The following is a 24,853-nucleotide window of genomic DNA, read 5'->3' as shown; positions in this document are numbered from 1 at the left end:
CCATGTGAAACTCCCACTCTCCTTGCGTAGCATCGCGTCCGATGGGCAAGAGAGCTCGCGACTTGCTTTCAAAATATGATTCATACACTCCCAGATAATGAGACCCAATCGTAGCAAAGGTCAGTATAAATTTACTAACTGTGCATAATAATGGTATATAATTGCATCGCTTTCGGACGCGTTCATTTTTCTTGCGAGTGGATGCGTTTATATTATTGCTTTATAGGAAATAAATGCGTACCACTTGTTGCTCGAGGATTGTACAAAATATTGAACTTGTACTGAGATGTCGATGCGTCTAATGCAACCCTCTCCTCTCTTTCGGGGCTGGTACATTAGATGCGTCATTTAAAAAAATTATCACTCCCAACACGACAGTGATAAGTATTTATTAGCCTATAACTAATTGTTTAGCATTGTATTTCTCTTTGTTTGGTTTGTTATTACTTCTTTTAGGGTAATATTAAAGGTGGTGACTTCCTCTTGCCTTATTGGCCTTCTCGTTATCACCACCACGATTCGTTTGTTTGATATTTGTTTTTAAAATGTTATACTTGTGTGATTTGCTGTGAATAATGGAAAACATAAATTATCTATCGTATCTTGTAATCCCGTCACATGAGAGTGATTCTGAATATATGTACGAGTCTCCCTAATGTAAGTGATGTGACTGGGCCGCCAATACTCTTACGTGTAGACAAACTTGTTTACTATCATGACTATTGCAAACATATTCTAAGTGGTATGCTTTTAATTAACGTTTTGCCGTGTATCGGGTAAATAAATCATGTCTGTATGATTTTTTGCCTATTATTTCTAAACAATTCTTGTTTGATTCGCCTACTTAGTAAGCTAGCAATGCAAACAATGTGAACCTATGATAGATATTAGCAAAGTATATTACCTGCATTAGTTTAAGATATTGCATCTTCTTAAATCTAAAGACACCTACTCCTACAAAAATATGTCTGCCTTCATTTCCAAATTTGAAAGAAAAAGCTAACAAAACAATAACGAGTGAAGCATCATATGCCAAAAATAAAAAATTCGAACAATGTCATCATACAGAAAACACTCTTTTGTAGCAGGTTCACTCACGTGAGTGCTGTTTGTTATGCTTGATTTACACTTATACTTTTATAATACATCATAAAACACTACCGGCATAACCATGGAGCCTTGAAAGGCAGGATTTCAAAAAGCTTCTTTTCTTAAAAATTTAGATCGCCGAATTCACCCTGATTTATTTCGCATTGTGCAATTTTCAATAAAATGTTGCATATTTTATTACATATTTTATCATATGAAGAAATACTTGAAGGAAGCGCTATGGCACCTTAGCCGGAAATTCTGTTAGATTATGGTAATGGGCTCTTCAAGTTGAAATCTATATACCCTCTATGAACACGTATAACACACAGTGTGAATTTCAAATAGGGTTACCTGAATAGGTGACTCCGTTTGAAATATACCCCCCCCCCCATGTGCCTTCCATTGGGGGAATATGGAATTCAACTGGAATAACCCAATTTATTTTCGTCGTACTAAACAATACGATATCTTGTATATTGGGTTCAACATTTTTAACTGTCGTATTGTTGTAGTGCTTGAAGTATGATAATATAATTGAAAGTGTTGGCAATCCTTTAATTAAAGTTCATTTACAGACATGCTGACGCTTATTGAATGAAAACGTATTTCGTTTTAGGTACAAACCGCCATTCATCGATAAAACCATGCAACCTACTTCAACAGTGAATGTAATAATAAATATTATTCAAAATGCACAGCATGTAATACTATTAATTATTTTTTTTAAATTATTATCAGTAGTTCTGTTGGTTATCGGTCATTGTTATTATTGAATTCCAAAAAAAATACAGCACTAATTTTTAGAGATTAAAACAATATTATAATTTTTTTGCCAAATAAAACACAACTAAATCCTAATTATTCATTCAGTGCTAACTACCAAAAGTTAAATTTCACTACTAAGCCACATTATGAATTAAGAGCCACACAACGTACATTTTAGGGTGTTTTCACATGCTGTGACAATCAACCCTAAAGACTTCAGACAAAAAAATTTAATTTATGCATTATAACTTTTGAAAAAGACATGATTCATTCTTTATAAACAATTATTTAATTAAAGTAAACAAAAAGTGAAAATTAGAGCAACATTTGGCATATGCTCAAGATTTTAGAACTTTTTCTTTCTCTCTAATTATAGTGCTAAATAAATAATTAGGATTGAGCTATATTTCATCTGGCAGAACATGATAACAAGATAATAGTTTTTTAATTCCAGAACTTTAATTCCAGACCCTTCTGAAAAACGGACTGCTCCAATTTGGGTTTGCAGATAAGGAGAAATTTCCACTAATTGTCGAAATCCAATGCTCTATACCATTTCCCAAACTTCTAAGATCGTATAGAATCTAGCATATAGTTGCAATTATCTTTCACAAATTATCAATAAGAACGTCATACAAGTTGGCGATGATTATACAACCATGTAAATTGAAGGCTATGTTGTTTTCTATTTAGTTTTTACTACGGCTAATCACGAAATGTATGTTTTAATACTAGAAAGTATCCATTATCAGTGAGAGTTTATTAACATTGTGATTGAAAAGGGTTTGGTATAATCAAAAATGATGGATCTTAATTTTACTTATCAGTCTTAGTATTAGCTTATTAGCTTAAAGATTATTGGTTTTAGTAATTTGGCGCCATTTAGTTTTCAGAATTGGTTTAAATAGTATACAATATCTAACTACTAAGACTACTAAGAAATTTAATGTCATAATATTATGCTGATAATATAATCCTTAACTCGTCCCATCACGATGCATTCAAGGCCATTTTGTATGCATCTATGCCATATCCCAGCAAACACAAAACGTTTTCGACATCATTCCCAAAAGGTTATAAAAGGTTGTCAGAAAACGTTTAAATGTCGAGTTATATAAAGGGTATAAGAGTATAAAATGGTTTCATAACCTTAAAAAACATTTTTTGATAATCTACTGCTCAGTTAGCAGCCTGGACAACCGATTCTTTAGAAATGCTTAGTCGCGCTGAAAGTCGATCGATACATGTTAAAATCAGCACAATTCAGAGATACACCTTTTTGCTATGAAATTAATTTTCTCGGTCAAATATAAAGCAATATTTTTTTTTCTTCAGTAATGTCAGTTAAAAACTTGGTGTTTGGATATACATTTTTTTTACAAATCCTGGTGTTAAAATTAAGCATCAAATTGTGTCTTTTAGTGTGATATTTTTGATTTTTATAGGCCTTCAGTTCGCACGCGAGCTTTTTACGGAATTCATTTTTAGCGTCTCAAACTAATATAGTTTGCTAAAGAAAGATATTTCCCACCTCTGTAAAGCACATCGTGTGGGTCTATATATTATAGTTTTGTTAGAATTTCCGTTTTTATTTTACCCTTTTTCCTTCTTACTCCGAAAATGTCTAACTCAGTACTTTTATCTCGAGAGCAACCAACAGAAATAGTCGATATTTCCTTTGTTGTTTATCCAGGTCAATTTTCCATTGAAAGCAAATTGCCCGACCAGCGATTTGGTAGCCCAAATCCCCAATTGAGTGTTCTGGTTAAACATGATCAGTAGGAGCGCTATAGGCCTGGGAATTTCTTTGCTATATTGAAGTTCTAGCAACACTGTAGCCATGCCGGTATTCCTATTAAACCCAGGGATATCGATCCATAATGCTAGTATTAGCCTTAGATTTCACTCGTTGATTTTGAAAAATGGTCAGCCGGCAGTTAAAATAGTGAAATGAAAACGCAAATTCTGACAAAACTATGATATATCGCTCACGGTGATGTGCGTTAGAAAGTTGGGAAAAATCCTTCATTAGCGAACTATCTTACTTTGAAAAGCTAAAAGGTTGATCCAAAAAAGGCTCGCGGACAGAGTTTAAGCCTATCAAAATCGAAAATCTTACACTAAATGACTAAATTTCACGCCTAAGTTTAACACTAGAATTTGAAAAAAATACAGTATCAAGCACTACAATTTTTCCTGACATTTACTGAAAAAATGAAAATGATTGCTTTTCATTTGGCCGAGAAAATTAATTTTACATCGAAAAGGTGTAACTAAAATTAAGCTCATTTCAACACCAAATTCGATCGTTTGTATTGCCTCATTAAATGACTGAGTGAGCCTTGCCAAACAAAAGAATCGGTTGTGCAGGCTGCTAACTGTGCTCAGCAAACAAAAATGTTTTACAGAAAACGTTTAAATGGGTTATATAAAGGGTATAAAAACGTTTTGATAACATTCCAAAAACATTCTTGAAAACTTGATACAAAACATTCTAAACAGAATGATATGTTGGGGTTGATAAAATATTTTGCGAAAAATGTTTGCCCAAAATATTTGCAATAACGTTTTAAATACGTTTTCATGACCTTTATATAACCCGACATTTAAATGTTATTAAAATGTTTTGAAAAAAAAAAAACATTTTAAGAACATTTCTGTGTTTGCTGGGTTCAAGTATTTTAACATAATGTTATATAGGTATTGATACAATATTTGGCAAAAATGTTTCCAAAAATAGTTCACAATAACATTTTTTGAAAACATTTAAAAATATATTGTTGTAGTGTGTTTTCATACAAAACGTTTTAAAACGTTATCATGACCTTTATATAACCCGACATTTTAATGTTATTAAAACGTTTTGAATAAAACATTTTAAGAACATTTCTGTGTTTGCTGGGTTCAAGTATTTTAACATAATGTTATTTAGGTATTGATAAAATATTTGGCAAAAATGTTTGCAAAAATAGTTCACAATAACATTTTTGAAAACATTTAAAAATATTGTTGTAGTGTGTTTTCATACAAAACGTTTTAAAACGTTATCATGACCTTTATATAACCCGACATTTTAATGTTATTAAAACGTTTTACCTAAACCAAAAGTCAAAATATAACTTATTTAAAACGTTTTTAAAACGTTTTTGTGTTTGCTGGGATATAGTTTCCTGGCCGTCCGTCCGTCCGTTCGTCCGCCTGCCCTCGATCGCACGATTTATCGTAACTGGTAAATTCGCATAGTATGACTTGGTGTAGGGGGTGGCCACCTTCAAATTCCATTAGATGCTCATCGTAAAAATATGCTAATTAGGTGGATCATTCATAGTGTGGGCACGATTTGTTGGAACTACATGGTAAAGTATAGTAGCAAAACCTGATGGAAAACCTCCTCCCCACCTGGAAACTTTCAAAAGCGCCACTACCCAAGGAAAACCTGTCCATTGGTCCTTTGTTTGTGACCATCTCTCTCTCTAAATCACACATTTCTTTCTTTTTTTTCGCTTCCTCATCATAAAGTTCCTTCTTAGTCACATATCTGTAATCACCTTTTTATTTATATTTATTTTATTTGTCATTATGATAAAATGAAAGGATGTCGGCATTGCGCCGTTGCGTTAAGAACCGCAACGTGTCTAGTTGCTGCAGGCTTTGGATTGCAAAAAATACTGTGACGTCTTAGTAATTGGTTTGACTTGTACATATTGTAATACTAGTAGTATAATTTTGAGACATTCTGTACTTACGGTTAACTTTGGTTATTTCTCGATAACAGACATGTATCTTGCTCATCTTAAAATAGTGAAACATGCAAAGTATAAGAGCTTTTGAAGCAAAATAGCGACTCCAAATAACGTCCATATAAAAGCCCCTTAAGGGGATAGAACAACACTATTATTAGATGTATAAACACTATTACTTCAAAAACTTTATTAATGGTAGACATACAGACAGTACGACGATTTGTATGCATTAAATAATATACCTTTAAAGAAACAATTCTAAACAAAATTAGCTAGTATTAATTTCATCAAGTTTAACTTATTTTTACTGAGGTAGCAAAATAATATTGAGAACTCCTGCCAAGTAAACCGAGCCCAGGATGCCAATATTGCAAGATCCCATCTTATCCTATCCCATCTTATCAGCAGTCTTATCAAACCAAGCCTATATTTTCATATAATATATCAAACAATTTTGATTTTTTTTAAATTCGTAATATAATACAAATTTTATGACAATTATTAAAATTTGATATTTAAAAAAAAATTAATATATAATAGATCTTGAAGTAAACTGTATAAATCTAATGATTATACTTCAAATGTATGTAAAAGCTGGGATGAAAAGCCAACGATCAATTGAACCAATTTGACCTTCCATATTTAAGATTTACATTTTTTCCCAAAAGACCTATTTTTTTTTTTTTGGGGGGGTCGATATCTTCAATACGAAAGGTCAACATTTTCAATTGATCGTCGGCTTTTCATCCCAGCTACATACGCTTTAAGAATATATCATTATATTTATAAAGTTTACTTCATTTCAGTTTGTTGCATAATCATGCGACCGAAGAATCTGTTAGCAATACAAGTTACCTTGATCAATCAATATAATCAAACAAAAAGTCATGGCTATGATGAGATTGGAAATCAATAATCCCTGGTATAGTCCCTGATCATCTAAACATTGGAAAGGCAATACCAATTTATAAAAATAGAAGACCCAGAATTTTATCAAATTGTCGACATGTGTTCCGTGTTTTTCTAAAATACTGGAAAGAGTTATTTTTAATAGATGTGTCAATTATATGGATAAAAACAATATACTGAATAAAAACAATTTGGTTTTAGGAAAAAAAACATTCAACTGGTATGGCTATTACTGAACTTGTTGACAAAATAAACAGCGCAGTAAAAAGCTCTAAAAGTAAAGTTGGTATTTATCTAGATCTGTCAAAAGTATTTGACACGATAGACCATCATATATTACTTTATAAGCTGGAACATTATGGTTTTAGGGGAAATGTACTTTATTGGTTTAGAAGCTAATTGTCAAATAGGAAACGGTCATAGCTCTGAAATAAGGTGCGATGTTCCTCAAGCGTCAATATTGGGGCCTTTGTTATTTATCTTGTACATCAACGATATTGTTTATACTTCATCAATTTTGGATTTCGTACTAAATTTATTGGAGGGGTATAATGTAAGCTAATATATGTAGGGGTCCAAAATGACCTTTATTTGCAACTTTGGCAATTTTGGTTTTATGGCATAAACGGTGGTATGAGTATACTGATACCACTTAACTTTAAAAATATGAAAATTATTAACTTAGACTTCCTTGTCATCAGCCGATGTAGTTAGCTCTGATGTTTTCTTGGAAACGGCTAAGAACCAACCTGATCAGGTGCCATCACGCGTGATGACGTCACCGAAGTCGGAAGTTTCCTGCCCCTGGTGCCGCTGGGTTTGATCAGGTTGTCCCACACATGATCTAGTTCCAATCCTGTGTGTCGGTTCAATGAAGGTCCCTGCTGCTTGATCTGGATAGCTTCCAGAAACCTCCTGGGAAATTATTTTGTTTCTTTCTCCAGTACATTTACGTTGTCCCAGTCTATTTGGTAGGAAGGAGGGGGAGAGGAGAGCTCGAGAAGGGAGAGGAAATATCGATAGCGCTCTTCCTCACTGTCACCCAGCAATGTAGTAATAATTTAGCTTTAGACGTTATGATTGCAGACAAGTTCTGCCCCTCTGTTTAATCCGCTGATTTTTTGTTTGTTTCTGAACATAAGAGAAACCAAAAACAAAACATGTCATTTGAAACGAGGGATTGGTAAAAGGTTATAAACACAGCCAACGTTTTTTTTTAATATGAAGTACATCCAGCAAGTGGAGCAAAAAATCGAGCAGAGGAAAATGTTGTAGACAATGTTTGGAAAAGGAAAAGATATTATGATACTGAGCAATTTCTTTTGACGAAATAGCATCATATGGGAAACCTGGTTTTGCCTGCGCTTTCTGAATTGATGTTTTTTGATGTTTGGTACGGTTAGGGTTAATGTCGTGGTTGGATCTTTTGCTCTAGCAAAAATATTTGTACTTCTAAAATAAACTGGATACCAATTGTATACGAATTTAAGCTAATTGGAGAAGATATAGTGTATCAGGATTGATAATTGATCTGAGCGTCAAGTCTGCTTGCTAGTGGCTTGCTACTATGTTGAAGGTAAAGAAGATCTTGACCTGATGACGTATAATTGCAGATTACAGACTCACTGTCGCTGATGTATGATGGAGAAGGCCTACCCTCGCAGAACCCCGAGATTTGTGTTAATTTTTGTTTGGATCCAAAGTGTTAAACTTCAAACAAATTACATTGAATAATCAAACATCAAAGCAGGGGGGTAAGAAGAGATGGTCGATAAGTGCATTTTAAATCATATTCTTAGGAAACACATTCTTCATGAACAGAAATATTGAATTATTCAAAAATGCTTGGCTCAGTCATATTATAGTGTTGTCTATCTTATATGATACTGCCGAAAAAAATGCTGTCAGCAACATGCATTCAGACAAGTCTCAAATTTCTCACCATATTTTTGTGTTGTTTAATACTTGAAGTTGGAAACTTCCCCTCGCCCATTTTCTATCTGTTTCCTATCTTGCCTCATTTGAGGCAAAACTTGCCGCACTTTCATCTTTGCATTAATATTCTGTCATTACCAACTACCCCCTTACCAACTTGACCTTGACTCAAATGTCAAGGAAACAATATTTATGTGTACTATTTGTACTCTTCTAATGTTCATTGGTACGTACAGGATAGGTGGCGGAGGCCTGTGGTCAAGCAAATATTCTGCTTTGGAACTCTGGATATTGATATGGCGTAACCTATTATATCACAAATGAGTATTACACATTGCATAATCATAACTTATACATTACATACACATGTATTAAGAGGACGTAGATGACGTTTATTAGCAACTGAAGATCTGAGCGCAAGAAGACAGTAAGTCCATATTTGGCATTTTGAAATATGATCTTTTAAGGTTGGTCTGAACCCTGGAATTATGGAAACTTTCGGACCTCATAACTGCTAAATTATTAGTCTAAAGAATATTAAAGTATACATTTTCTTAATGGAAATGACTTGATAAATTCATCTGTGAGGTCCAATTTGGGCTAAAATGCTCATTTTTGGAGAAAATCCCAAAAACCAGGTTCTTTGGCCCAAATTTTTTCGTGCGACGTAACAAAAAAATTATTTGGCCAAAATATTTTTTTAAATTATTTTTAAAAACTAGATAAAAATATCTAGGACACGTATTTTAATTTTTTTGAATTTCGACCAACTTTGAGAAATTTGCACCAAAAATGCTCAAAAAATGCACAATTGTCAAAAAAATCATAAAAAACCCGATTTTCGCCCAAATTTCAATTTTTTTAAGGGTTAAGTTGGTCAAAATAAAAAAAAATAAAAAATACGGGTCCTAGATATTTTATCTAGTTTTTAAAAATAATAAAACAAATTTTTTGGCCAATCAATTTTTTTTGTTACGTTGCGCGAAAAATTTGGGCCAAAAAAACCAGTTTTTTGGATTTTCTCCAAAAATGAGCATTTTGGCCCAAATTGGACCTCACAGATGAATTTATCAAGTCATTTCCATTCTAAAAATGTATACTTTTATATTCTTTAGACTAATAATTTAGCAGTTATGAGGTCCGAAAGTTTCCATAATTCCAGGGTTCAGACCAACCTTAAACTTTTTAAATAAGATAATTTGGAAACCAAAAATCCATAATATTGATATTTCTCAGGTACATGGGTAAAGGTAAGAAGAATCATTTTGTATATCAACCAAGTAAATATCCGTAATATTGATCGATTTATCATTTTTGGACTTATGATCTTCTTGCGCTCGGATTGAAACAAAAGCTTATAACTCCAAACTGAAGGCACCTGTTGGAAACATTTAACCATATTGGTAATCTATGTGCAAAGACGATCAATTTGATACCTTTTTTTGTTGAATTTGAAGGTTGTTTTAAAATTTGACCTCAGTTGACCTTCAACAGCAAGTAACCCTCTAACTCATTAACCGAGCTCAAAATGTATGATAAATTATATATTTTCATAAGCGTTATTATGAGAAGAGTAATTTGACATGTCTCCTGACGTCATTGGACACTTTTTAATTGTTGATGGCCAAATGTCAAAAAAAAATTGTAACAATTTTTGTCTTCATCCAATAACTTCAAAACCACCTGCAACTCAATTTCGTGAAATGTGGACTTACAGTGTTCTTGCGCTCAGGTCTTCAACTTGCCCTTATAGATCATATAGATGTGTTTTTGGTCAATTCGAGGTTCAAGGTTACTGCGAGTTAGACTCTGCTGCATCTATATAATTCGAGGAAAGTGCATTGGTGAAATATTTCACTCTAAACATAGGTGTTAATACGGATGACCGAAATGACTAAAATGAACCCAATCGAGCAATAATGTACCGGGTTTGGTAAACATGATACTCACATGCAACACAACGCATTCATGCGAAGGTAACTGGTTTCATATATTCGTTCGAATAAAGAACAACTGTAACTTCAATGATAAATCTTGTGTTCATTGATTAATTTAACCAATGGACCAACAGATTCCTGGTTATATCTTTTATGCTGGCCCTATACACTTGTTGTATTGGTCATTACTTGAATGGTTCAAAAACATTTATACGGGTGGCCTTTATCAAGACTCAACGTGTTACAAGCGGACAAGTGAGGGACCACATCAACGTGAGCTTGACCAACAGCAGAGAAGAACGATGCTTGGAAGCCATCTCACATGAAGGAAGGCCTATTCATTATTGAAAGACATTAATAAGCTGCAGCATTCAATTTAATTTATTCACTGAACCATAAAAACTGTTTTTGAATGTGTGATACCTAAATCAGGAAAGGCTTAAACTTAATTAAATTCAATTATGATTCTTTTTGATTAAATTACTCACTTAAAGGGAAAAATTGTCGAACACAAATTCAAGCATAAAATGCCTATGTAGAAAAATGCAACTATTTTGTGACCGAGAATATCGTAAATGACTGCATTTTGCAATGAAGATGATAAAAAGTAACAACAAAGACCCGCTAACTTGATGCATAACTAATCCGCCTATGTTTCAAACTTTAAAACAAGATAATTGAACAAGCCGTTTTTGGATTATATTAAAATGTCTTAGGGGGACCGTTTATAATAATTATATAGTTCAAAATTAATTGAGCTCTTGGTATAAATGTGAAAGCTTTGTTTACAAACTCGTAGTATTAATAGGAAGGTTCCATGGTGTTTCGGACAAGGGTAATATCATTATAACTTATTTTAATGCTAATTACAGGTAAGTATTGGGTACCATGCATTTCAGATATTAATTAGTAACATAATACCAAATTTATATCTACGAACATAATATTCGAATTGTTTTCCCACATTTACCGTTATGCACTTGTTGTTTTTGAATGTACAATAATGCCCTACGGTGACTAGCATAACCATATTACAAGACAGCTGACCTTCATTATGTGTTCTGTCTACATTCCTAGTAACGGCAACATTTCATTAACATGGCATAGGTTGACATCTTAGTTGAATACTCAGTAATTTACAGAAGGGGTCACATGGGGCTATGTAGCTGAAGGGTTATTCTGTTCCAATTCCATAGATGAATACAAGGGGCCTTATAAGTTATAACAATGAGTGGTCACAATTATTTAGCAAATATTGGAGTGTCATTTACATTTGCTATGGGTAGATGGAGTAGAAAAGGGTACTCATGGTATTGTGTATCACTGCACCTTGCCTAATCGGGAACCACACCCTAATTTGTTTTCCAATAAAAGCAATTATTTGTTGAACTTCATGAACTACGGATTAATGTGCAGGTCTTTGTAGAAAAATTGTAATAGCTCATTATTAGACTATTAAAACTGAATAGGCCAGTCAAAGTATGAAATCAGCCGCCACTAATTTCAAAAGAATCCATTCCACATGTATGCACCTCCAGAAAGCGCACACAAACACTTTTCAAAAGTCTTGCAAAATCCACGTAGTGCAACAGTTTCTAATTTGCATAAAACCAAGTTGGCCGCTTATTCAGAGCGTATAATTTCAAAAGTCCAGTCAAATCCAACTAGTTAAACAGTGCCTAATTTGCATAAATTCCAAATGGCCGCTTATGCAGGGGTGAAATTTCAAAGTTTTTTAAAATCTTAATAAAAACCATACCAATGCATTTATCTCTTTATACGGATTCAGAAAAAGTATCAAAAGGTCAAATGTGAAAATTTGGATTCCACATCAGAGGACAAAAATTGAAACATTCTCTCATTTTAATAAAAATGGTATATCAATTGAACCCTCTTGACTTAAGCTTGACCTATCTTGTGACAAAACATCCAAAACAATACAATCTTTCTCCTTTTAATCAATTAATCAAAGGGACAATAACTCGAGAAATGTATGCCGGAGACACTCAAACTATACTTTTTCTGAATTCTTATGATGAGAGCAATAAATTGGAATGTTTTTATGAAAGATTTGACCAACTTTGAAATTTCACGCCCTGTGTAAGCGGCCATTTTTTATTTATGCAAATTAAGTATTGTTCCACTACTTGAATTATCTGGGGATTTTTGATGTCTTATTCAATATGATTTTCGCCCTATCCCCTTTCTTACCAGACACAACCAATGACATGTTCTGTTTAAAATACATGTATGTACCTACTCTATTCTTCCAGAAGAGCAGAAATATGCTACACTACTCGCTGCAGTAAAAACATACCATTTTTACGGGAACTTAATCCCCTTGTCGTTGAATTTGTTGTAAAAACTTCATTTTGCAAACTGATTCTTTATACACCATGAGCACACAAAAAGGTATATTCCAAGATTGACGTTTGGAACTAGAAAATTATTTGACCATAATTCAGTCATTAATTTGCAACAACATATGGCATATTTTTTACCCAAACCAAATTAGATTTCCAATAGTTGGTCTTTTAACGAGATAATACATAAGAGGTGATTTTGTTGTCTATGAGGAAATATAGAAACTATTTTTCTTAAATTGACGTATTTTCGTTAATAGTTTACGGCTCACTATAGATTTTCGCGTTCACTTCGACTTCTAGAGGCTTTAGAGTGGTTTTGAATATATAAGCTTATATAATCCTCTAGACGTTGAAGCTTGCGCTTTTGAACCGCGTTTTGCAACCTCTCTAATGCTACATTGCTTAGCACTGTCGTCACAGTACACTTCATTTGAGTACAGTTGGGCAAAATTTATCATGCGTGCCTGATTCAAAGCAATTTACAGAAAACAAATTATTATAACGCAGAAATAAACTTTTACATATAGTGCGTCTGTAAACTCATGTCACTTCTTATTTTACATTTTACATTTAAAATTAATCACGCTATTGTCCGCCTTATCTCAAGTTTAGAGTAAATGCCATGCTGGATTTGTTTGGATTACACAGTGATAGATTCGAATCAGTGCGTTTACGCGATGCTTCACCAGAGTACGGACACATTGCCCTTCTGGTGTCTGTATACGTCCCCGCGTGATTAGGTTAGCAAGGGCGGTTCGAATCACCGAATGCAAATCTTTCTATAAATAAAATAAAAAAAAACTTTCAAAACGTGATTTAGACGGGGCCCTAATTTAAACAATAAATTATTTTAAACTTTAGACCATCATCCTGCATTAATACTATGAAGTACACTGCGATCTGTGGCGTTCAATTCACCGTAGAAATGATGATGTAACAGAATTAACTACCATATTGGCCTACATGTGTATGTCTGCAATCGTAGATTCAGTACAATACCACTCTTTTCAAAGATATTAATCTTACAGGTGAGAGTGATCAGCATGATATGAATATTCCATAGAATTACGATCCAGGTCTTTATCGCTGCAAAGATACCGCGTGAATGTACTAGTGCAGTGCGATATAGAACTTATTTATTGCTATGGTATCTAATCCTGTTACATCATCACGATGAATAATGTCTTGGTGACAGAAAATAAAAGTATGTTTTATGTAAGTAATATGTATTGTGAGAAACACACCATTACCAGATACAATGGGCGTGTTGTTCAGGACAATTCAATTAAATTGTTTCCACATCAACTTAAGAAAAATTGAAACTACTGATCCATATTGTGTAACATGGACTACGAAGGGGAGGGGCGCAACCCCACTAAATTTCAATTAAAAATATAATATACTTTTATTTTTGGTACCAATGTATCTCCTCTATCCAGTGTTTTTGGCTAAAAATTCTATGAACATGTGTTGTAAAATGTCAGCTGCTTTATTAATAATTTTACAAGAGCGACATAAAAATCATGGGTTATACTGTAAAAGCAATGGTGGGCCTCACCAACCTCACCCCCTCACCCCTATGGTTATCTTTGATGGTCGGTCCTACCCCACGGATAAGGTGCTGGGGTAATAATTTAATCACTAAAATGATCGAAAAAGATGGATCTACGATATTATCTTAAAGGCTTAATGTACGATTTCCTTCAAATTTTAAATTTGTCATATACTCAAAATGCTGAAATAATACTAGTAATAATGATCGGGAATTTTGAGCTGAAATAACGAGGTAACGTGAAAGAAACACTGCTTGTTATTTTGGCCGTTTAACACGCAGTTCTATGGGCGGACATTAAGTCATAATTTCTTGAATTATGACTTTATGTCGAACATTGCTCTGTTTACCTACAAACACAACAAATTTAGCTGATTCCATTTAGGTGCAAGTTATGACATGTGTAAACATTACAAATATGCCAAAAATCAGGTTTGAAAAAATTAACCAAATTCATATTATAAGATCGTACATTATGACTTTAAGTCGTTAGGGCGCAAATACGCGCGGTTTTTTTTTTGACGGATAAAAACAATCTCGGGGGGGGTGGTTGTACCCTCATCCCGTCTTCATAGTTCCAGGGTTTATGCAAAACACAGCATTTATCAAATCAATATACAGAATTTGAAATTTGTATTTTTACGGGCCGTTTTGCGTTTTCTCGTTAGGGCAAGGGTAAAGACTATTCCACATTAGTAATGTACTAAGTGACAAAGAAACATTTAGTTTTTACTTATGAGTATTGCTTCTAATTTAATTACTGGTTTGGTGCACACAAGAATTAATATATATCTGTCCGTATTGAGTATCAGTTAATTTTTTATCTTATGTGTGAAATGAAAGAAAGAACGAAAAACGATATTAAACGAAAATATGTCAACACATTCAATTTTTGTAACCCAGGAACAATAAGCCCTCACTCAATTCAAATACTTTTGAATACGTATGTAGCTTCGTTGAGAGGGAGAGGGCGCGATAACATGGGACTGATCTGTATGTATACTCTACTACCTCGCAGTTGCAATTAATGCAATCCAGAGAGTGTTGTCCGATTATGTTTACTGTAAAATATCCCATGTAATTTTAAAAAGGCGTGTCCCTGTGATTTTCATTAATACCTATAAGTAGTTATACGGTTTCCATTTTGTTATGTGAATATGTGAGCATTCAAAAATAATAATAATGATAATAATAATAATAATAACACTAATAATAATAATAATAATAATAATAATAATAATAATAATAATAATAATAATAATAATAATAATAATAATAATAATAATAATAATAATAATAATAATAATAATAATTATTATTATAATAATAACGCTACCACTACTACTACTACTACTACTACTACTACTACTACTACTACTACTACTACTACTACTACTACTACTACTACTACTACTACTACTACTACTACTACTACTACTACTACTACTACTGCTACTACTACTACTACTACTACTAATAATAATACTACTACTACTACTACTACTACTACTACTACTACTACTACTACTACTACTACTACTAATAATAATAATAATAATAATAATAATAATAATAATAATAAATACTAATAATAGATTAATGATAATAATAGGCAAACAGGGGATATCTTAGAAGACCGCTCGCGTAGCTATTAATATTCGAGAAATAAATGCAATTGTAACAATGATTGTAGGGATCAGTTACTCAGGTACCAGTAATATTTCATACACTCTTAGATACCGCGAACCAATCAGAACAAACGTTGCAAAATTGCCAGGAATTGATTTCTTCATTTGTGGCAAAATCCAAGATCTTTGCAAACGTATTACTGCTATACTAGTATTCGCAAGTATCCGGCGCACAAGGTTGGTACGCAACGCAATTGATGCAATGAGGACTAGGGCTGAAACCTGTATTCGTCAAGGAGGCAACAGGTAGAGGGCAGAGCAGCACAGTAACCTCACTACAAACTAGCCAAAGACAAACTAAACAGCCCTTTTCAGGGCTACCTTTTATTCCAAAAAGAGAAATGACTTATGCTGTCAATAAAAAGAAAGCAAGAAACAATAAAGTAAAAAAGTAAGAAACATAATAAAACGAAAAGGTATTAATGGGATGGAAGGTGTTATTTGTGGTGGAATCTTGCGTATACTTTAATGCTTACAATGGCGTAAAGACGGAAATCTCTTTGAATGCAGAAACTGTTAAATGTAAGTCCACAAAATGTTCCGATGCCTTTAGAATGATCGGCAAATGGTTAAATTGGTTTTTGCAAGGTAGATTGGTTATGGAATGAGATTGCACGGAAGTGATGATTGGACAAAAATAACAGTCAAATATAGCAGATATCAGTGGGCAATCACATGTTTACTCCACAATAAAGGGCATACAGGCATTTAAACGTGGTGCGATTGAAGGTCATCTGGTGCCTTATGAGGTTTCTTTCTTTATTCTAAATCCCCCAGACATTGAAGGACCTTTGGCTTCTAAGACTGGTAATTTCTTCCACCCGACACATCCATGAATCTTTCTCCCACCGCCATTCCCCTGATATCTTGCGCGAACCAATTAAACCATTAACACGCCATTGTTAAGACTAAATTTCTTCGTTTCTGCATTCTAACTGATTTCTACCTGTCCCTTATTGTACTGGATTTATTAGCCTAATCCTACTTATTTCATGCAAAGAACATAAATTCCATCCAGTACGTCATGTGAAATCGATAGGATATTGCGTCAATGTTCAACTTACAACTCTCGGCTAATGCACCCCCTGCAGGGTACATGTAATTGAAGCATCAAAATCTCAGTATAATCGTGCATTATGTTGTACAATTTCACTGAAACAAGTGAAAGGTATTTGTTAACATATAATTTAATAAGATTACAATATACTCAAGCGGAAGAACACCCTGTGTTCTTATGGTCGATTTCCTCTATACAAGACCATATCTTAAAAAAAAACAAAAAAAAAACAACAACAACAACACGTTCATTTGCTACCTAAACAAACAGTAAAAACATGTTATTTTTGACAGCCATATTTATCGGGATATAATTCTGAACAACGTGCATTAAATTGGTCACTAGTGCCGGAGCTAGTACATTGATTGTGATATCGAATAGTTTAGTGTGCGTTGTACGTGGTACACTTGTGGTAATTATTTGCATTAAATGCAACAGGTGTTACGCATTTAGTATCTATAAATTCGATAACGCATTTGGTACGTCTGTCACTGCAACACGTAAGCACCATATTTCAGCTCCAATGTAAAAATCACAACATTGCAATGCGTAGTGATCGAGGAATAATATTGTAGTTGTATAAACCAAGGTGTTGGTATAAAAGGTAAGTTAAAATTATATTATTGGCGTAATAAATTCATGTCTATATATTGTCGTAATTAGCAGGCAGTAACTTTTTAAATATTTTAAATATTTTAAATATTTAAGAGTTTCACTTTTTGAGTAATTCAGTATTACTACCTGTGCGCATTATGACCAGAATTTCCTAATGCCGGGTTTTTAGCCGAATGGGCCAGGCCTGCGTTTTCCGTAGGAATATGGGACTTAACTTACACCTTACATTATAAGCATAAATATGATAAGTAGTGGTCACCTGGAAATTAATTAAAACATTCTGGCGTGCTTCCAGCCTCTATACCATGAAAGGAGTATTTCGTAATCCTAGCATCCTCTGTCATTTCTCATTAGATATCCTAGAAAAAATCCTATTCCCAAAATTTCAGTTGATTCCGATTTTGCTTTCGCGAGTTATGCATGATTATGTGTATTACACTGCTCCATAGACAATGCGTTGTAATCAAATTTCACGATATCTTTGCTAAACGAATTAATCTGCAAGAAATATTTTGTACATAAACATTATGTAGCCAGAGGTTTCCAGTGATATAAAAATCTCAACTTTTTTTGAGAAAAGTGGGGGTATGAGGCTGCGGATCACGAAATGCCCTTTTAATACAAGAGAGTATTAGTGTTAACCATTAAGTTGGTTTGAATAATGCTAAACAAAATTGCCATTTTATCAAGTATTTGAATAACATTAGAGCCTTTACTATTTCAAGTAATTTAATAAAATTATTGTTGCTGTTTTTTTTCTCGCTAGACTGGTGATGACGATCTGTGAAGGAGCGTTACCGTTTGAAACCCTTACGTGTCCTCGTACCTTTGATGATCCGTCGCAAACCTCTTGTTGTCCAGACCTCGAAGGTTGCTGCTATCCTGATGCTGCCAACGTTCTGGCCATTGAAAGGTAATCTGCATGCTCGTGATCATCGCTGTCCTCTTTGCAAAATGTTTTGCTTTTGCCTTTTTTTTTTTTTTTTTTTTTTTTCTTTTTTTTTTTTCTGATCTGATTTTATTTCGTCATCAACACTTAATGAAATACATGGCAAATTCCAAGTAAGTAAATACTGGTTCAACATATGCAGTGCACAAACGAATTCAGGTACTAGTTGTTTTCACCTATGTATAAAAACAAAGATAACTATGTCAATATTAAAACAAAGCAGCCAATACCTGTTCTATTTAGGTCTATATTAAGACCTCATCAAGGCTTCATCAACCAAATTAGTTGAGAATTAATAAACGTTGATCTAAAACATAAGGAAGGAATAAAATCAAAAGTTACACTTTTATTTTCTAATCAATGAAAGCACGACGCTAGTTTTAATGTGCTTTAATGGTATTCTCTTGATGGTGAACGTGTTTGTGTACAAATCAATTGCCACTTCTGAATCTGCACTGTCCTTGGGCATCTTCTCTGCCTTGGGTTTGGATGATCGTGTCTTTATTTCTTGAAGAATTTCAATGAAAGAGGTCTTAAATCCGAGCTAAAAGATGCAGCTATTGGCTGCTGGTTCTGATTATGACATAACTGTCACTGTTTAGAATAAACATGGGTGATCATATTAACTGGTACTCTAATTCATTTGCTCATTGTATATTTCACTTTATATTGCTGCAGTTTAATTGAATAATTATATTCAGATGTGAATAAGAAATCGTGCTAGTATAAAATTACGGCATGCAGTCACGCAAACGCTTATGCCGCATCACCTGATCCATGTTATCTGTTTAATGTTCGCACAAACGCTCGTTGTAGTCCATTGTTATACACATTTCGAATTGCATTAATGATTTATTATGCAAATCTGAAAATAATTTAATAATTATTTAATAATAATAACTACAGTAATGTAAACATCTCTCACCTTTGCTCCTAACCATGAGATACATGACATTTTTTTTGTCATTAGCCCCCCCCCCCGAATGAAATGTATTTAATTAAGTTCGTAGTCTATTCTGTTTGTATGGGCGTCTAAAATGTTCCAAAATGAAGTGGTTTTTTTTTTTCAATATTGTTGTCCATTTTAAATCCTCACCCCCATTATAAACATGTAAAATAAAAAGGCCCGTACAAGTTAAATAGATTTTATTTCAGATAAAACTGTTCACAAAATTACAAAGATAATTAATTACTTTTCATTCGGTTTCGCATTAAAATGCCCATCTGAAACAAAGGTGGTTTGTGTGAACGCTATTACTTAACGTATGTACATAGTTTAATTCTGTTCTGGTCATCTTATACAATCCAGAAGATATCAGCTATAGAATATCAAAGGGGTCATAAAATATCTTTAAAAATGTATAACAATGATACAATGTGAACTTAAATTATGACTATATATTATAAAAATATTTATATATGTGTGTGTGTTTTGAACTAATTCTTTCAGTGACGTTAATCCTACGGTGCACTACGCCTTCACTGCTGTAACTATAGTAATACTATTATTTGCTATAGTATTCCTATGCTGTGACTCGTCGGAGCCATCCTCCTCCAGAAATGAAGACGAATACTTACTAGTCAACCATGATTCCAGACCCATTCTATTTCGTACAATTTCGCGTGAACATGAACTTGACAGAACATTGAGAATACTCTCGGACCGCGGTGAGCTACATCCAATTGCGCCATCTACTGAAAGTAATAAAATCAATTCCATCCAATATCTTTACATGACGGAGGAGGGTGTTCTTCAAATACCGCAACGCAACACTCACCTATGACTAATTATGGTACACAATCATTTGTTGAGCTTCCACCTCCTTATATGGAAAACGCGGGGGAGACCCCTGACTTGTCACTTGTGGTGCTTGATTCGAATGGTGAATTGATGACGTCGACAATATCGTCATCAAGATACGGAGATAATCATCCAGAAGTATCAAGTCATCGACCACCGCCTTTCGCTCCATGATATGAAAGACTTTGATGATATAGATAATAAATAATGTATGTTTTAGCTGATCTTTAGCAGATTAACAATTTTAAGTGTGGAAGGTGTATTGCACTGCTGGTGGTGTCTAGCCAACCTGGGATAATAGTTATAACACACATAAAAATATACCATATCATGAAATTACAATCTAGTCATATTCCTATTTTTGAGGGGTACATTTTCACATCCCTGTTTCGTAGCGTGAGGGATCATTTAAGGCGTCACCGACCAGGATGGAAGGGGGGGGGGGGGAGGGGCATTTTTCAAATCCTTTTCGGGGAGGGGTGACGTGCACACCTCCGTACTCCTATATCCGGCAATAGTTTGTTGACATGTGAAACGGAGGTTGTGTCACAAGTCACATTAGCTCAACATAATATCCGTAACCAAACAACAATTGATTTTATTAAATCGTTGTAAAATTGGGTTCAAAATGTTTTTGCTAGACATGTTAATAATTGCGTCGTTGTCCAACCAGATGTCCCTTGTTACCCTACACTCTGGAGTTCATTTTGTTATTATTAATTGATCAAGAAGTAAGGCATTAAATATAGTAAACATAAACATTGTAATTTAAAGTAATCGTGTATTATTATTGATCAAGAGTAGTGAGACTCAAATATCCATATTCATTTGTATATTATCAGGAAGTGTCGTAAATACACAATAAAAATTTTCGTTGTTGGTATTTTAACGGTTAATATTATTCATGCTTTTTTGTTTGCATTCATGTATAATATTGTACATATTAAATCGCGGGTTGACAACCAGGAAGCCTTTACTCACTTTTTGCCCATTTTGGAATTTTGATACCAAAATAATCACCAACACCCACGTATTCTTCAAACCCATCAATTGTTATGATTATTACAGATAATAGCACAATATTTATTCTACATCTCGCTAGGGCAAAGTGCAGTTTAGGAGAAATCCTTAAGTGTGAGTTCAAACACTGAGATCAGGCTTTCTGTTCTTTCGAGTTTTGAGTTACATAAGACACTTACATTGTGAGTTGTAAATAGATTTAGGAACTATTATGGTATTATTGCAAATCCTATTGTGTCTGTTTCATGTGTTTTAGATGTTCCAAAAGATATTCTTGAAATATAAAATAATATAAAGCATTATCAACCTTACAAATATAGTGCTAAAGTATCTAGCGACAAACCTATTAAATTTGTCCTTTGTTTCATATCAATTTGTAAGCGCTCTTTTTTTAAAAGTCATAGTTGATTGAATTTACAACCGTTTGACAAAACAGGCGAAATAGTAACTGTTTGCACAAGATTTGCAATTTGAAGATAATTGACCATTGCTCATTCTAGTGACTTTAGTATAATGGGCAATATAAGTGTGCTTTTTTTATTTAATGATATAAAATTTGACAAATATTGTAAGGAACACTTGAGGTTTTGACTTTTAAAACCTACATTTTGGTCAAAAATGTGCTTGGTACAGTATATAGTTTTCAACAGATTTTCCACATTTGCCTTGCTATAACATTGAATTATGTTATCTGTTGACCTGGTGACTACATGTGTTGTTAGGGGAAGTTTAAGCTTTTGTTTGATATTTAAAAAATCTGATTGGATGAAGGGAATACGTGAGGTGTCAACAAAAACCAATCAAAGAGGCCCATTTTCAGCTAGAAGCTTAACAGCTCCTACCTATATTGCTATGCGCTCAACCGTGTAGTGTAATCAAAGACTCTAGTGGAGACAATCGCTGCTTGGTGTTCTCTGCTTGGAAGCTCTTGGGACGAAAATATGTGCTCAGGTGTATCGGGGTGGAAACTGTGCGCATGATGGTCTATAAGAGAATCGTTTTTGTTTATATAAACCTTTCCATAATATGCACATCTGGAAGTTATATATCATAGTGTGTCAAAATGTTTTATTGTGTAGGTCGAAAGGGCTTTGGGTGTAGATGGGTTACCCGTTGACATGATAACGACTGATAACGACCTGAAATGTATTTTAGACTATTTTAGTCGTTTCAGGCTGAAAATGTTGAAATTTGCCTGATAAAGAACGGGCCATAGCTCCATTATTTGAGAAGAGAGAAGAAATTTGATTAGATCCCTATAAAGAACTATCCTTCTACCTTCCAACGAAACATATTCATGCGGTACCCGTTTATATTTTCTGTGACCTGGCAACACTTACGGTTTTGTCATCTTGAAAAGGGTGACAAGTTTGACCTATGTTTGAGGTGCAAAAAATATTGGCCATGACTCCCAGAACTGTTTATTTCTATTAGGCAAAGAATCATATTAGGCAAAGAAAATGTCATCATAGAGGTATTGTAATTGTATCCAAAAGAATGTACTTACATTTATCAAAAATTTATTTAAATCAATGATTTAAAAACAATAATTGATTTAAATCGTAATTTAACTAACCCTAGAACAACACGGACTATTGGAATCATTTGACTAGAGCGAAATTAAAATCATTTTTTACTGTAGAAACCAATGTTGGGCCTCACCACCCCATGGTCATTTTTGATGGCCGGTCCTACCCCAGCGTATAAGGTGGATCTACGATTAGATGAGATAGTTTGGGCGTAAACACGCGAGTGTTATGACGGATAAGACATCTTAGGAGGGAGCGAGTTGATACAACCCTCTCGTAGCTCTAGGGTTAAGGAATCCTAATATTTTCATACTATTAAGGTGGTACTACACACTGGTAACAAAGGTTACATATATTATAGGGGCAAGGAATCCAATTACTTTACTGAAATTTCAGTGATTAAAGACAAGTGGTTCATTATATAAAATTATATTAAGAAATGAGGTACATTCTAGCAGTACCTCTTTTCTTATCATAAATAACGTACCGTTTGTCGCGAGTCACTGAAATTCCAGTGTAGTAACTGGATTCCTTACCCTATAATATACATAACTTTTGTTACCAATGTGTTATTATTTTATGAGAAAAATGCAAAAATAACCATACATTTATCTAGGAGTGTAGTACCATCTTAAGGTAGTATAATAAAGACAATACAATCGCATGCAGTTGTTAACGAAATTGTTTTTAACACGATAATAATTTGATCAAATTACATACTCATTCCACTTATTTGAGAATAAAAATATAATAATCAATTGTGGTTTTGACCTTTAAAAGTAAATAAAATGTCAACAAATAATTGCATTTTTGCAAATAATATTCGATACGCATTTGTTTGGTGATACGAAAACAATTTTAGAATCCTTTTAAAGTTCTTATTTTAGATACTTTGTCATTTTGGTTTTAATGATTTTTACAAACAGGCGTTTACGCTTCATATTGAATACAGTATGTGAGAAATATGGCATGAAAGTGAACATATTCAAAACAGAGACAGTGGTTAGCCAATTATTACCCAAAACAAATTGACATCACCATTAACAACCGCAAGCTAAAGGAGACAAAGGAGTTCAAGTACTTGGGATGTATCTTCTCTGAGGATGGAAGGATTAATAGAGAAATATAGACACGATGTCAAAATGCCAAAATGCAATATTTTTCCAAAAACTCTGCTACCAGTGCCAAATAAAAACATGTTTTGCCATCTTTATGAGGAGCAGATACCTCAATTTTCGCATACAATGTATCTAAATGTAAGAAAAATACACAAAGTGATAAATTTCAGTCAATGACTCCTCAACTGGCTACAATTTGCACTGTACAGGTTAAAATTCATTAAAAATATATGTTGACATCTTTATGTGATGCAAATGGCACCATTGTCGCCTAAATTGTGTAAGCAAAACCTACAAAAACCTAGAAATATTTAAAATGGCTGCCATTTTCACTGTTAAAAATCATTAAACGATATGTTTTGACATCTGTATGTTACGCAAATGCTACCATAAAATGTATAAGCAAAATATACAATATGTTTAATGTCAATCAGTGTCTTATCGCTTGACCTTGGTATACTCACAATGGCTTACATCTACAATGTACAGGTTAAAACTCATTAGAAACATGTTTTTGACATCTTTGTATGATACAACTGGCCCCATGTTTGCCTAAAATGTATAGGTAAAATATACAAACTGCTTAATTACAGTCAATATCTCATCACAATACAGGTTAAACATCATTAAAAAACACGTTTTGACATATTTGTGCAAAATAAAATTATAAGCAAAATATTATTATTATCATGGCATCCGTCTTTCTCGAAAGTCACTCTGAAAGATGTTTAGCTGCATCGCCTGCTGCGACTTTGCAGTCCAATTCTAGAGAGCAAC

The 24,853-nt window shown here is 33.6% G+C and overlaps 1 long non-coding RNA gene across 1 annotated transcript; it reads left to right on the top strand.

Moving 5' to 3' along the window:
- The first annotated feature begins 17,514 nt into the window (after positions 1-17,514).
- On the top strand, positions 17,515-21,049 carry LOC140141951 (uncharacterized). Its single transcript, XR_011857487.1, has 3 exons — positions 17,515-17,648; positions 18,426-18,572; positions 20,059-21,049. It is a non-coding gene; the product is annotated as an uncharacterized lncRNA (long non-coding RNA).
- The last annotated feature ends 3,804 nt before the right edge of the window (positions 21,050-24,853 follow it).

The sequence above is a fragment of the Amphiura filiformis genome, chromosome 20 (genome assembly GCF_039555335.1).
Source record: "Amphiura filiformis chromosome 20, Afil_fr2py, whole genome shotgun sequence".
NCBI classification, from domain to species: Eukaryota; Metazoa; Echinodermata; class Ophiuroidea; order Amphilepidida; family Amphiuridae; genus Amphiura; species Amphiura filiformis.
The sequence above is the reverse complement of the archived record's forward strand: the minus strand, read 5'-3'. Positions and strand labels throughout refer to the sequence as shown.